We start from the raw sequence: 11,409 nt of genomic DNA on the forward strand, positions 1-11,409 counted from the left end.
TATATATATATATATATATATATATAGATAGAGAGAGAGAGAGAGATAGAGAGAGAGAGAGAGAGAGAGAGAGAGAGAGGCACATTGCCTGTGTTTCTGTCATTCAGATAAACTTAGTATTATGACACTGTAACGGCAACAGTTTCAGTAAATCCCCCATTAGACCATCCTAAATTAACATAAACTGTATCCAAGCATCCAACAAATCAAACACCAAGGATTTGTAAATATCACGTGTTGCAACTGTGAGAGCAAATATGCCAAGGCCTTACTTTGTAAATGTCATCGCGGTTTAAAACTTTGGAAAGCGCTCGGCTGCCGTCGGGGGCTTGCCGAAGCAGCTGAATGCAAAATGAGACTGTACCCTGAGGCTCTGAATGTCTAGTGCTGCTCTCCCAGCTTTCAAAATGCTACTAAGTGGCGCACACAGAGTAATTAGTCTCTAAAGCTCCAACGCGAGTGTTAGGCCTAAGTTTCTTTTCCTCTCTTGCTGGCATCCTTTGCATCGTGTCTGTCCTGACGACCTCCCACCGGGTTGATGTAAATCGATACAAACGGAATGTAAAGCTAAGAAGAAAAAAAAAAGCATTTATAACCAGTTGCATCTCTCAAGGACAAAGCAAAAGAAAATGTTCACAGGTACAAGCTATGTTGTCATTCAGCCTGATTTGGTCAATGTGTATATAAGATCCCAGGGGATGTAACTCATTGAATTGATTGCAACATTTAATGAGAGTTGGAATTAATGTAAATCAATTGAAGTATGCTGCCTTGAAAAGTATTTACCACCCTTTAGATTTTTCCTAATAGCCTTGTTGGAATTACCAGCTGCAGTGTAAATTGTAGGATTTTACATGACAGACCAATACAAAGTAGTGCACAACTATAAACTGCTTTAAAACAAATTAACACAAGTGTGGCGTGCGTTTACTCTGACATACCTGAATAAAACCTAATGCAACCCATCACCTTTAAAATCAGGTGTGTAAGAAAGTTGACGTGGCATGTCTCTTTTATAATTTACTAAAAAAAAAATGTAGGGGGGCAAATAGCGAAGAAGATAGTAAACGTGCAGAAGAAGGCTCTCGGGTTCTTCTACCTCAGTTTAAAAAAAAAAAAAAAAAGTTATAAAAAAAATCTTGATCTGGCTGCAAGGTAATATTTCTGCAGAGAAAATAACACTGCCCAGTTTAATGAAGATACCACATTAAACATAAAATGGCTGTGGGGATCATTTTCTTTAACGTAGAAAGGAAAGCTGGTTGGAAGAAAGCCTGAAAAGAAGCACAGTTATATAACCAGAGTGACAGTGGAAAGTTAAGACTGATAATAAAAACAAATCACTGCACAAAACCAAACCTACAACCGTTTCATTGCAAGATGAATACTCTTCTTACTACCCCACAGTCAGAAAGTGACAGCTCCAGATGTGTCCCTTTTGTCTCAGCTGTCCAGAGGATACTACCCCATAAGAAATCAGGCTGTGTCAACAGTGACTGACACAGCCTGTGTCAATCACAGGGTTTTAGTATATTCCAGTATGGATTTCTTGTATTTTCAATAGCTGGGCTTGATAACCACTATTCGTAGGTTATTAATGTCTGTTTGAGTTTATATTGGCTGTTCATAGAGAATGATCCTCTGCTCCTCATGTTTTTGTTGTGTTTTAAACAAACATCAGCATGCTTAAACAATGCATAATAATCTTGGTTGCTGTCTAGCCTTTATTTCTTTGTAAAAGGTTGATAACAAAATCCTCTGAGAAGCAGAAACATCAGTTATACTTTTCTTCCCAGTGAGAGAATGGATTTTGACTATTTGTTCAACTAGAATGAGAAAATTTATCTTACCAGCATTAACTGATTAGCAAAAAAAAAAAAAAAAGACAAAGGTGTCACTATATTGAAAGAGAATATCCTATCCCATTCCCAAGTCTTATTTTTTTTCGTTTTTCTTTTCCAGCTTTTACTTGTATTGGCCTGTGCTCTCTGCTAATGTTTGCCGTCATTCATAGCCACTATTGTGAATGTGCTCTGAGGGACAGCTCCTCATCTGTTGTGACTAAACACCTAAGTGCACGAACGGATTCAATAGAGCCTGCTTATGCTCTGCCAGCAAGGCCACCTCCTTTTCACACACACCATATTTTTTCACAGCAGCGTTTTCAGAGAAGCAGTGAACAGACAATGGGAATAGTTAAAAAAAAAAATGCTTTCCGCCCTTGAAGATGGGAAATGAGTTTACCTTTTACAATACGGAGAATGTAATCACCTTTGCCTGCGTATTTATTTCAGTCGTAATTCTCAGAAACTCTTTGTGTCTCAAGTTATTGACGTCAGTCACGCTGATCTTTAAATAGTGCAAGGACAGGATGAGACTGTGCAAGGCAAAGATACAAAACACCTCATTATACTCATCAGTTTCAACCAACACCACAGCCTGGTGTGCAAGAAACTTCTATTTCCAAAGGGTTGCTATGTTGGAGCTCATTATTTTTTCAAGTAAAATCATAAATCTAGTCTCTGTCAGCTGGGACAGTGTGATGACCCAGGGCTAAAACTCTTGTTGTCTATATTTGCAGACATTGAGCTTGCTGCTCCATGTAGCCTACGCTAGTTGATATTAAACAGAACGAATAAACTGTTGCAGATGTTAAACAGACAAAAATGTTAAAAACAAAATTGATAAAAAGATAAAAATATTACCACATGAACAGCCTTCCTTCAGCTGTGCTGTTCAGGGGAAACTTCCTGGAATCAAAGTTTGTTCCAGGGCATAAAATCCTTCGGCATCAATCTGAAACTAAAATGAAACTTTGGAATTATTAGAAGACGGTGGTTTCAAAGGTTAACACAGACTTAATGTCCGTTCCCTCATTCCTCTGTGACAGAAGCATGTGTCTGAACTCATTTTCGTCCGGATCTGACAAGAGGCAAAGTATAAATTTTTATGCTCACGAGGAGAAACCTCTGCTTCTCAAAAGCGCTGAGTCATCTGTCCAGGTATCCTTCAGTTTTATACTTAGATACTGCAGAAAATGATCTGATGCAAAGCATGCTGCGGGAAGCAAATTAGTTACTGGAAGCTTTTTGTTACATGATGTACTTTCTGAGCTTCAAGGTTATAATATAGTTAGCACTGTTCTCTTGCAGAACAAAGGTTCTGGGTTCAAATCTGAGCGACTGAGGGGCAATTGCACATTCACTCTGTGCATGTAAGGCTTGTCCTCACCGTCTTTCTATCACCCTCAGACTTAGATTAATTGTTGACTGTGATGGGCTGTAAAGAACTTTCAGTAGCGCGATCCACCCATTGTCTATACCTGTTTGTCCTTGCAGATATGTAACAAAAACGAAATGCCAGAGGGCTGGATGATGGAACAGTTTGTAGCACTATTGCATTGCAGCAAGATGGTCCTGGAGTTGAATCATGGCCTAGGGTCTTTCTGCATTGAGTTTTTATCTCTCCCCATGCATGCCTGCTCATTCCAAATGACCACTACAGATATGCATCAGACAATGAGATTAAGACTTGCCACACTGCAAAATTATAGATGAAAAACAGCATTGTTTTTAGATGTGGCAAAATCCAAAAGATATGGAAGTTTCAGTGCAGTAATAAATAGTTTGGCTGTCACGGTGAGTGTCAGGAGAGCTGGACTGTGAAGAGAGGAAGCGAGGAGGAGAGAGAGAAAACAGCTGATGAAAAACTCATGTCTGGGCAAAACTGCACAGTAACCACACATGTGACGCTGCAAGCAGCTGCACTTGAAGGTTTTTCCAGAAAATTTCTGACATTAATCGATATTTGTCATCTGCAATCAGGGAAGAGCTCAAGTGGTTGTTGCACTGAACGATGACAGACTTCTGATTTCTGCCAACAATCAGTGACTTTCTTTTGATTTCTGCAACGACTTTGTTTAAAAAAAGCGGATAATCAGGCTAAAAAGCTAAAGTTTTCAAACATTTGAACAAAACATGTGGCTCCAGTTAAAGTCCCACTAGAATTTAACAAACATTTAAACATCTGTGATGTAAAGGCTTTTTAGTAATGTCTAATGTTCTTTTATGAATACCCGATGACACCAAAATGCTACGTTTAAGACCTGTGACGTGCTATATTCATTCCACAGGTAAATAGGAAGTCTTATCAATTTAGATTATATTTCTAGGTAGATTTCTAACACATATGCATAATCACTGATAGGACACAATATAAAAAAAAAATAAAAAAATAACATTTATTTACAAAGAAAAGAAAAACAGTGCAAAGCGCTTGGGGCTCTTGGGTTCTGGAACCAGAGATCCAAGTTGTGCAGAGATCTGCAGGAGTCGTGTCCAAATGTGCACAGGACTATCGGCGACCTCTGAGCAGTGGAGAGGTTGGGGAGCCGACACGCAGGTGGATGTGGAGCTGTGGTGGCGGATAGAGGAGGGAGGTGTCCAAAGGAGTAGGGTGAATCATCAGGCATCAAAAGATTGTCCAACAGCTCCTTTTGAATCCCAGCAGGTGATTAGATAATTGCATGCAGCCAAAGATCCACCCGTACAGTGCAACGCGCACAAAGCATACGACACACAACCCAGATCCTGATAAGAAAAGTAAAATATAAACTTGAAAAAAAATGACACTGGCAATTTAGTTAAAAATTTGGTCATTTTGTTCAAAACAATTGTAAAATGTACTCAGTTTAAAAGCTGAAATGTGAAATTATTCTGCTGTACTGAAAGGGGAAAAAAAGTTATTTCAAGACATTTCCAAAACGATTTTGCAGGAAAGAACCATAACAAATCAAATATAGGATTAGAAAGGACTGGGATCTTGAGGGAAACGCGGCAGCGACTTCCTGCTCTGGGTAATATTGTGATCAGCAGTGTGTGAAAATGTAATAACAGCCAGAGTGTCAAGAGCCACACATCTCACAAATCAGCTATGTCAGTTGAAACTAAGGTCTCCAGTCATACGGGCCCCTTTCTGCTTCACCACCAAACATTTACTCAGCAGCAGCAATGACGTTTCGTCATACTTCATATCTTTGTTTGAGACAATTTCAACATTTGGACATGGGGTTTATTTAGGCCAATGTGTGAACTGCAATCCTGTGTCCAGACGGTGAATGCAATCAGTAAATGCCATCAAGTGTACGCCCCGATTAGTTGTGATTAATACCAAACAATGTGTCAGTAAACAGGCCACGGAGTCGTGATTGCGACAGTGACAAATACATCACCTTCTATCAAAACTGTAGAAACCTCCATCGAGTTTCAGAAATGTCACAGATCACAAATGCACTTTATTCTCCCAAATGAGACGCAAGAAGAGATGAGCCGGGTTTTGACGCGCTCTTCACAGCCGCCTGCAGCCTCAAGCGGGAAATAATTCAAAGTTACAAACAGTTGTCATTTAGAAACTCTATGCCAAGCCTTGTGGCGGCAGGCATTAGCATGAACATTGATTCCATAATCACTGTTTTTATGCACAGCCCCTTGTGGATTTCAGTTTTGATCACACCAAACATCTCAAAAGCTGTGGAAGCTTGTAATGCGGCACCGCGACATCTCGCCTACGATTCTCGTCTGAACAAGATGAGACCTGTCACTTTCAGCTACAAAGCACCGCACAAGCAGGACTTTTGGCTCAATCTGTTTGAAAGCTCCGCACGTCGACACACGCGCACGCACGCGCGCGCTCGTTGTTGTCTCTGTCATATTGATGCCTTCTCTAAATACTCCAGGTTTGTATGTGGGTTAATTACACCTTCCTAATCCCTCCGACTCTACAGCTCATTTGGAGAGTGTCATTACGGCAGAAGAAGGAAGATTTGCACTGCTTGTGTAACACTGCCTCAACACTTGTGGATGTATGTGTGCCATTCTTCGTAGTTAAACTTTATTATTAAATCAGGATTCCGAAGATTGGTCACAGATTAATAAAACTGAAACGACAGAGTAATGTGTTGTCAGAATATCTAATTTATGTGGAAAATAAAGAAAGTAAAGAATGTTTAAGGTCACGCGTGCCTGTGCAATTTTTTCCCCAAGTCCTATTAACCCCGGATGTGTAATTCCAGCTTGAGTGTCCACATATTTACACAAATCTTTCTCACTGCTGCTTTCACTTTGTGGACGCCGGAGGAAATAACGTGGCACGTTTCAGTCCCTTCAGCTGCACACCATGTGACAATAATCCATAAATCCCATGAGAGTGCATTGGGGATGCCACATGTGATGTGATGGGTTATAAAATAAATGCAATTTCATATGAGAAATGAAAACTAAGGGAACATTTAAAAAAAATACTTGAATATAAGGCACTAGTTAGTTCAAAGTAAGGAAGGAGCTAACTTGACTCTGGTAGGGAGTAAAGCTAACACATAAAGGCATCCCTGTTAGAGCACAATATATATGTATTTTGTTTTTTTAGTTCCTTTAAATATTTGTCTGAAATTGTTTTACCATGAAGTGATCTTGCAAAAGATCTTAGAAACTGTTAGCTTCTTTTGCTGCCTTTCACCTAATGTTTTTCTGTTTTTGCCTTTTGCTGTCCCTATCTTGGTGCATCCATGTTAGTCTGTATGCATCCTGCATGAAGCCATAGAAACAGCTATTAAAACCATTAACCATCCATGCTCTGCTTTTTTCCTCCTCTGAATGTACTCTTCTCTCCTTCCTGGACATTGGTACTGAAGCAAAATTCAGACTCTCCTTGTTTCTCTTTCCTGTTGACACACTTACTGGTTCTGTTTTTAGTTATGTTCTGATTGAAGCCATTGTAGTTAGCGATGTGTACTCTGTACTCTGTGTGTGCTCTCTTATTTGCTCTGTTCTCTGAGCTTCCAACATGTTGTGTATAGCAAACATGCAAACATTTTTTTTTTATTATTATCAATGGCATCTAACTGCATTGTATTTGAAATAAATGAAAAATTGGGATTTTTGTAACTGAATCTGTGTGATTGGGTTGTTATGGAAAGTCCTGGATTGTTTTGAACTGAATCAATGCAAAATTAGATTTTACATAATTACGAATTTTATCAGTTTTTCTAGTAAAGTGCCATTGTTGGTTGTCATCGTTGTGAACTGGCGCAATATACAGTCTTATTCAATAAAATGGATGTTTTCAGATGAAGCTCATTTATCAGATCAAATGAGCCTTTGGAAAATATTTATTTTATGTTTTATAAGGCTCCTCTTAAAAATGAGATGCTACGTCTCAAGAGGTTATCCTTTAAACAACTAAACAAAATAAACAAAAAATAACTAACAACTCTTAATTTTTTTTGTTAAGCCCACATTTCTGTGTTGAACTTTTTCTTTTTGATTTTGAACAGAGTTTCTGAAATTAATTAACTTTTCAAAAAATATTCAGATTTATTTATCAGATTTGTAAATTAAATTATTTGAATTTTACTGTAAAATTAGATGCTCTCAGTAAGGTAACATAAACTTGTAATGATGCATCTTGATGTTTGATTTAATCAGCTTAACATTAATTAAACAGAACTGAAATGATTTTTATTCATCCGGTGTTTTCATATCTTATCAAGTAAAAAGTCTCAACAGCATCATTTATGTCTCTATCTAAAAGTCTAAAATAATGTTTCTATTCATCCTTCCACTTATATCATAACCACGGAGGAGTGGTCATAAAATCAAGAATCAGGATTACTCCATTAATAAAACATATGTCCATATCTGTATAACTTCAGGAAATATGTCAACCGACTAAAAACTTCCCAAAGAAACTGCTGTTGATGTCCTTGGGACAAACTGTTTGTCAATACTTAATGCTCTCAATTATGCAAAACTTAGTGCTGTAGATGTAAGCAACCTTGAAACCCTTGTGGGACATCAGCTTAATCGCTCATACAGGTTCTTGCTGTGATCAATCATGGCCTTTGGAACTGAGGTGACCGATGGGTTCTCTGGCGCAGACCAACCCTTCACCAAGTGCCTGTCAAACCCTACGCATCGCCCTGCTGTGCATTTCAATGACATTTCACTGTTCTGCTCATGGAATATAAAGAGGTGTGAATTACTGATTTATTTTGGATTTGTCACTCAGAGGAAAATTGTGCTGGAAGAACAAATACAACTACCTGACACAGTTGGCTTACTAGTTTATGCAGTCTGTAGGGGTTTTAACGGTATGGACGCTTGTCCAGTTACCATTCAATTGTCCCTTTGTCAAGTGTCCATTTTTCCTCATTGAACACTTGAGGTTGAGTCCACAGGAGAGAGAATGTGATGGATCTAGGCAACAAAACTGACTCACTTTTATTGAAACATATCCATTCTGCTCACAAAACTCTCCAACACACTGGTGTTATTTTTCATGCTAACGGTGAATCTGCTGATCCCACTGGTTCCCTCGGTGCCAGAAGCTCATACGTCTAATTCAAGCTATTGTTTTTTTTGTTTTTTGTTTCCCTCTGACTATTCCCTGAATCATGCTCAGCCTTGTTTCCCATCTGTCTTACGAACCCGCAGCCTCTGCTCTGTCTTTTGTTCCGATAAAGCAATAAACTTTGAATTTGGTGCAGAATCAGGAAGGGCTTACGTTTAGCCGGCGGGAGCAGGAAGATCACATACAAAAATAGTAAGCAAACAACCAGAGTCTATATTTAGATCCTGCATGGATTTATGCTCATGAAAAAAAAAAACAGGTTTAATGTTTTTTTTTTTGTCCTGAAATCCCTTTTCTGATGAAAGCCACATGATCTGCTAATGTCAGTGGGGAGCAGGGCTTTAATCGCACCATGGATGCGCGTGCACACACACTCCATCAGCTAGTTGCAGGCAGGATGGGTTTATCTCTTGGGTAAGGAAACGTTGGCTGTTGGTGATTTCGTTAGCAGCAGTGGAATGATCTAGATAATACACTTATCCTGGGCCCTCCTGGGGGAAGTCAAGCCACCAACATGAGATTAGATTCTACAAAGATAAAAGGATCATAAAGAGTCACATGTCTGCAATATTACTGGGCAACTGAGGGAATTTATCTCATGAGTCAACATCACATAATAAAGTGGTGACTAATTGTATTCAGCATCCAGTGCAGGAGGTGATAATTGGCTTCTAAATGTCTTAAAAATACATAAGAAACATTTCACTTCCACACCTGCTGCTCTTGGATTACATTGTGTGCCTATACCCATTACAACAGAAAATGATTTTTATTGTACAAGAGTCACTGCCTTGTCTTAAGACAATTGTTGCATTTTTTTTTTTTTGTTTGTGCAGCTTCCAGGAGCGCTTGGTGTGCTTTGTAGAGGACATGGTGTTCTCTATCATCCCAAGATTTAGACGAAAGCATGGGTTACTTTACAAAATTATATCTGACAGTAAACCTGCCTACAACCGAAGATAATAAAGTGAGTCAGCCTTGAAGTATGGACGCTATATCTGTCAGTCATTTACTGAGACGTTGCTGTTGTGTTTGGCTCTAAAAGAAAATCTTTCGTCCAGTTCAGACTTTTCTTTTGAAGTCTGTAAAAGACCTGTGGCACCGAGTAATCAATAGATGAATATGACACATAATACTGCAGTGCTGAAATGGCTTACTGTGTATCAATAGTGAATCGTCTCAGTATTTTCTATTAAGACTGAAGTTTGATTATGACTTTACATGTTATAATTAAATTGAACAGCACCTGAATCCATCAAATACCCGATTTCAGAAGAGGAAGATTCAGAAGTGAGCTGAGTTTCCTGTAAACACAGCGAGGAGAATTGAGTCTTTTTTTCCCCGATTGTCTCTGGGTTTATTTAACCTGCTTACAGCAGATTTGCATGAAACCACCTAATTAATTGCAAACTCGTTTAAGAACAACAAAGTCAGTGTTTTGCAGCGACCAAGTCAAGTAAGTCTTTTTTGACCATTTGTGGGTAGAGCTTAAAAGGTGTGTGCGAACAAGGCAGCCTATACAAACCTGCCTCAGTCACATCAGCTGGTGGTCATTTTTTATAGACCAAGACTGTGTACACAAATAAGGAATTTCACTCTGGGTCGCACTCTCACAGAATACATGCCCTAAAGCAGTGGTTCCCAAACTTTTTCTTCTGTGCCTTCAGGGTCTGAATGGAGGGAAGGTCAGCCTTGATGATCCTCTGACTGTAACAGATCTGTACTGTTTTATTCCCTCTTCATGGAAAACTGTCGTCTGATTGGTCTGATTTTTGCCGGCGTGTTTGTTTATGCAAAAAAGATGCATCTGTTTGACCAAAACACTGAGCTCGGTGCTGATCAATGATCCGATGCAGAAGGCAAATCAAGCCATACAACAATTTCTGGCTTAAATAAACTTATAAAAAATTCTCTAAATAACTTTCACTCTTGGTATTTTGACATTTAGCAAACAGAAAATATTAATTTTGCTAATCTTAGCTGACCTTAAAATTTAAAATGTTATTAAAATGTAAAGCCTTACAGTTAAAGTAGAAAGTTATCATGTGTCTTTCTACTAGACATGTTTTGGTCTGTTTACTGAGTCTGTGAGAACAAATAGCAAAAGATCAGCATAGATCTTTTTACTTCTATCTAATGTTCTTCTTTGTAGAAATGAAGTAGTTTTCAAAGAAATGAGCACAAAAGTGTGAGGTATGCACAAATGAATCACCACATAAGGGAAAACAGCAGCTGCATATGACACTTTGCAATCCATCCTCTTTAAAGATCAAAGAGTCTGCTGATGCTGGTTGGAGATGCCAGTTCATCTTTAGTTTGTCATGAAAAACAAATGTTATTTTCCAGAAAGAAAAAAAACAGCTCCTCTCTAGTCTCGGATAGGCACACGGAGAGCATAAAACACAGCCATAAAGTAAATTGTTTAGTCTGAGCACAAGCTGTTCAAAATTATCTAAGCTTGCACAGGATGATATAAAATATCCCTACAATGAAAGTTTAAATTTACAGCTACCTCTGGGATTTTTGTCGGCATCCTTGATAAGGGGAAATGTGAAAGCCCCGCTTTAAAATGTTCTCTTTTTATCTGCACAAATATCAGATCTGACTGTTTGTCTTTTTAACTCTAATAAACCAGCCTGTTGAATTTGACTATCCTTTCTGGGTAACACTTTATTTGAAGGGGTGTGCATAAGACTGACATGACACTGTCATAAACATGACATAACACCTGTCATGAACATGAAGGAGTCTTTATCAATGTTTATGACAGTTTATGACATTAAATTGTCATAATTTACAAAATCATGCAAAGTTGGAACTTTTAATGGACTTTTAATGTAACTTTTAGAGCAACTTTGCATTACAGGTGTCATTATTTACCGAATAACACTGCATGACCACTGTCATAAACATTCATAAAGACTTCTTCATGTTCATGACAGGTGTTATGTCATGTTTATGACAGTGTCATGTCAGTCTTATGCACAACGCTTTAAATAAAGT

This window comes from Poecilia reticulata, chromosome 8, assembly GCF_904066995.2.
Source record: "Poecilia reticulata chromosome 8, P_reticulata-male-v2, whole genome shotgun sequence".
In the NCBI taxonomy this organism is placed as follows: Eukaryota; Metazoa; Chordata; class Actinopteri; order Cyprinodontiformes; family Poeciliidae; genus Poecilia; species Poecilia reticulata.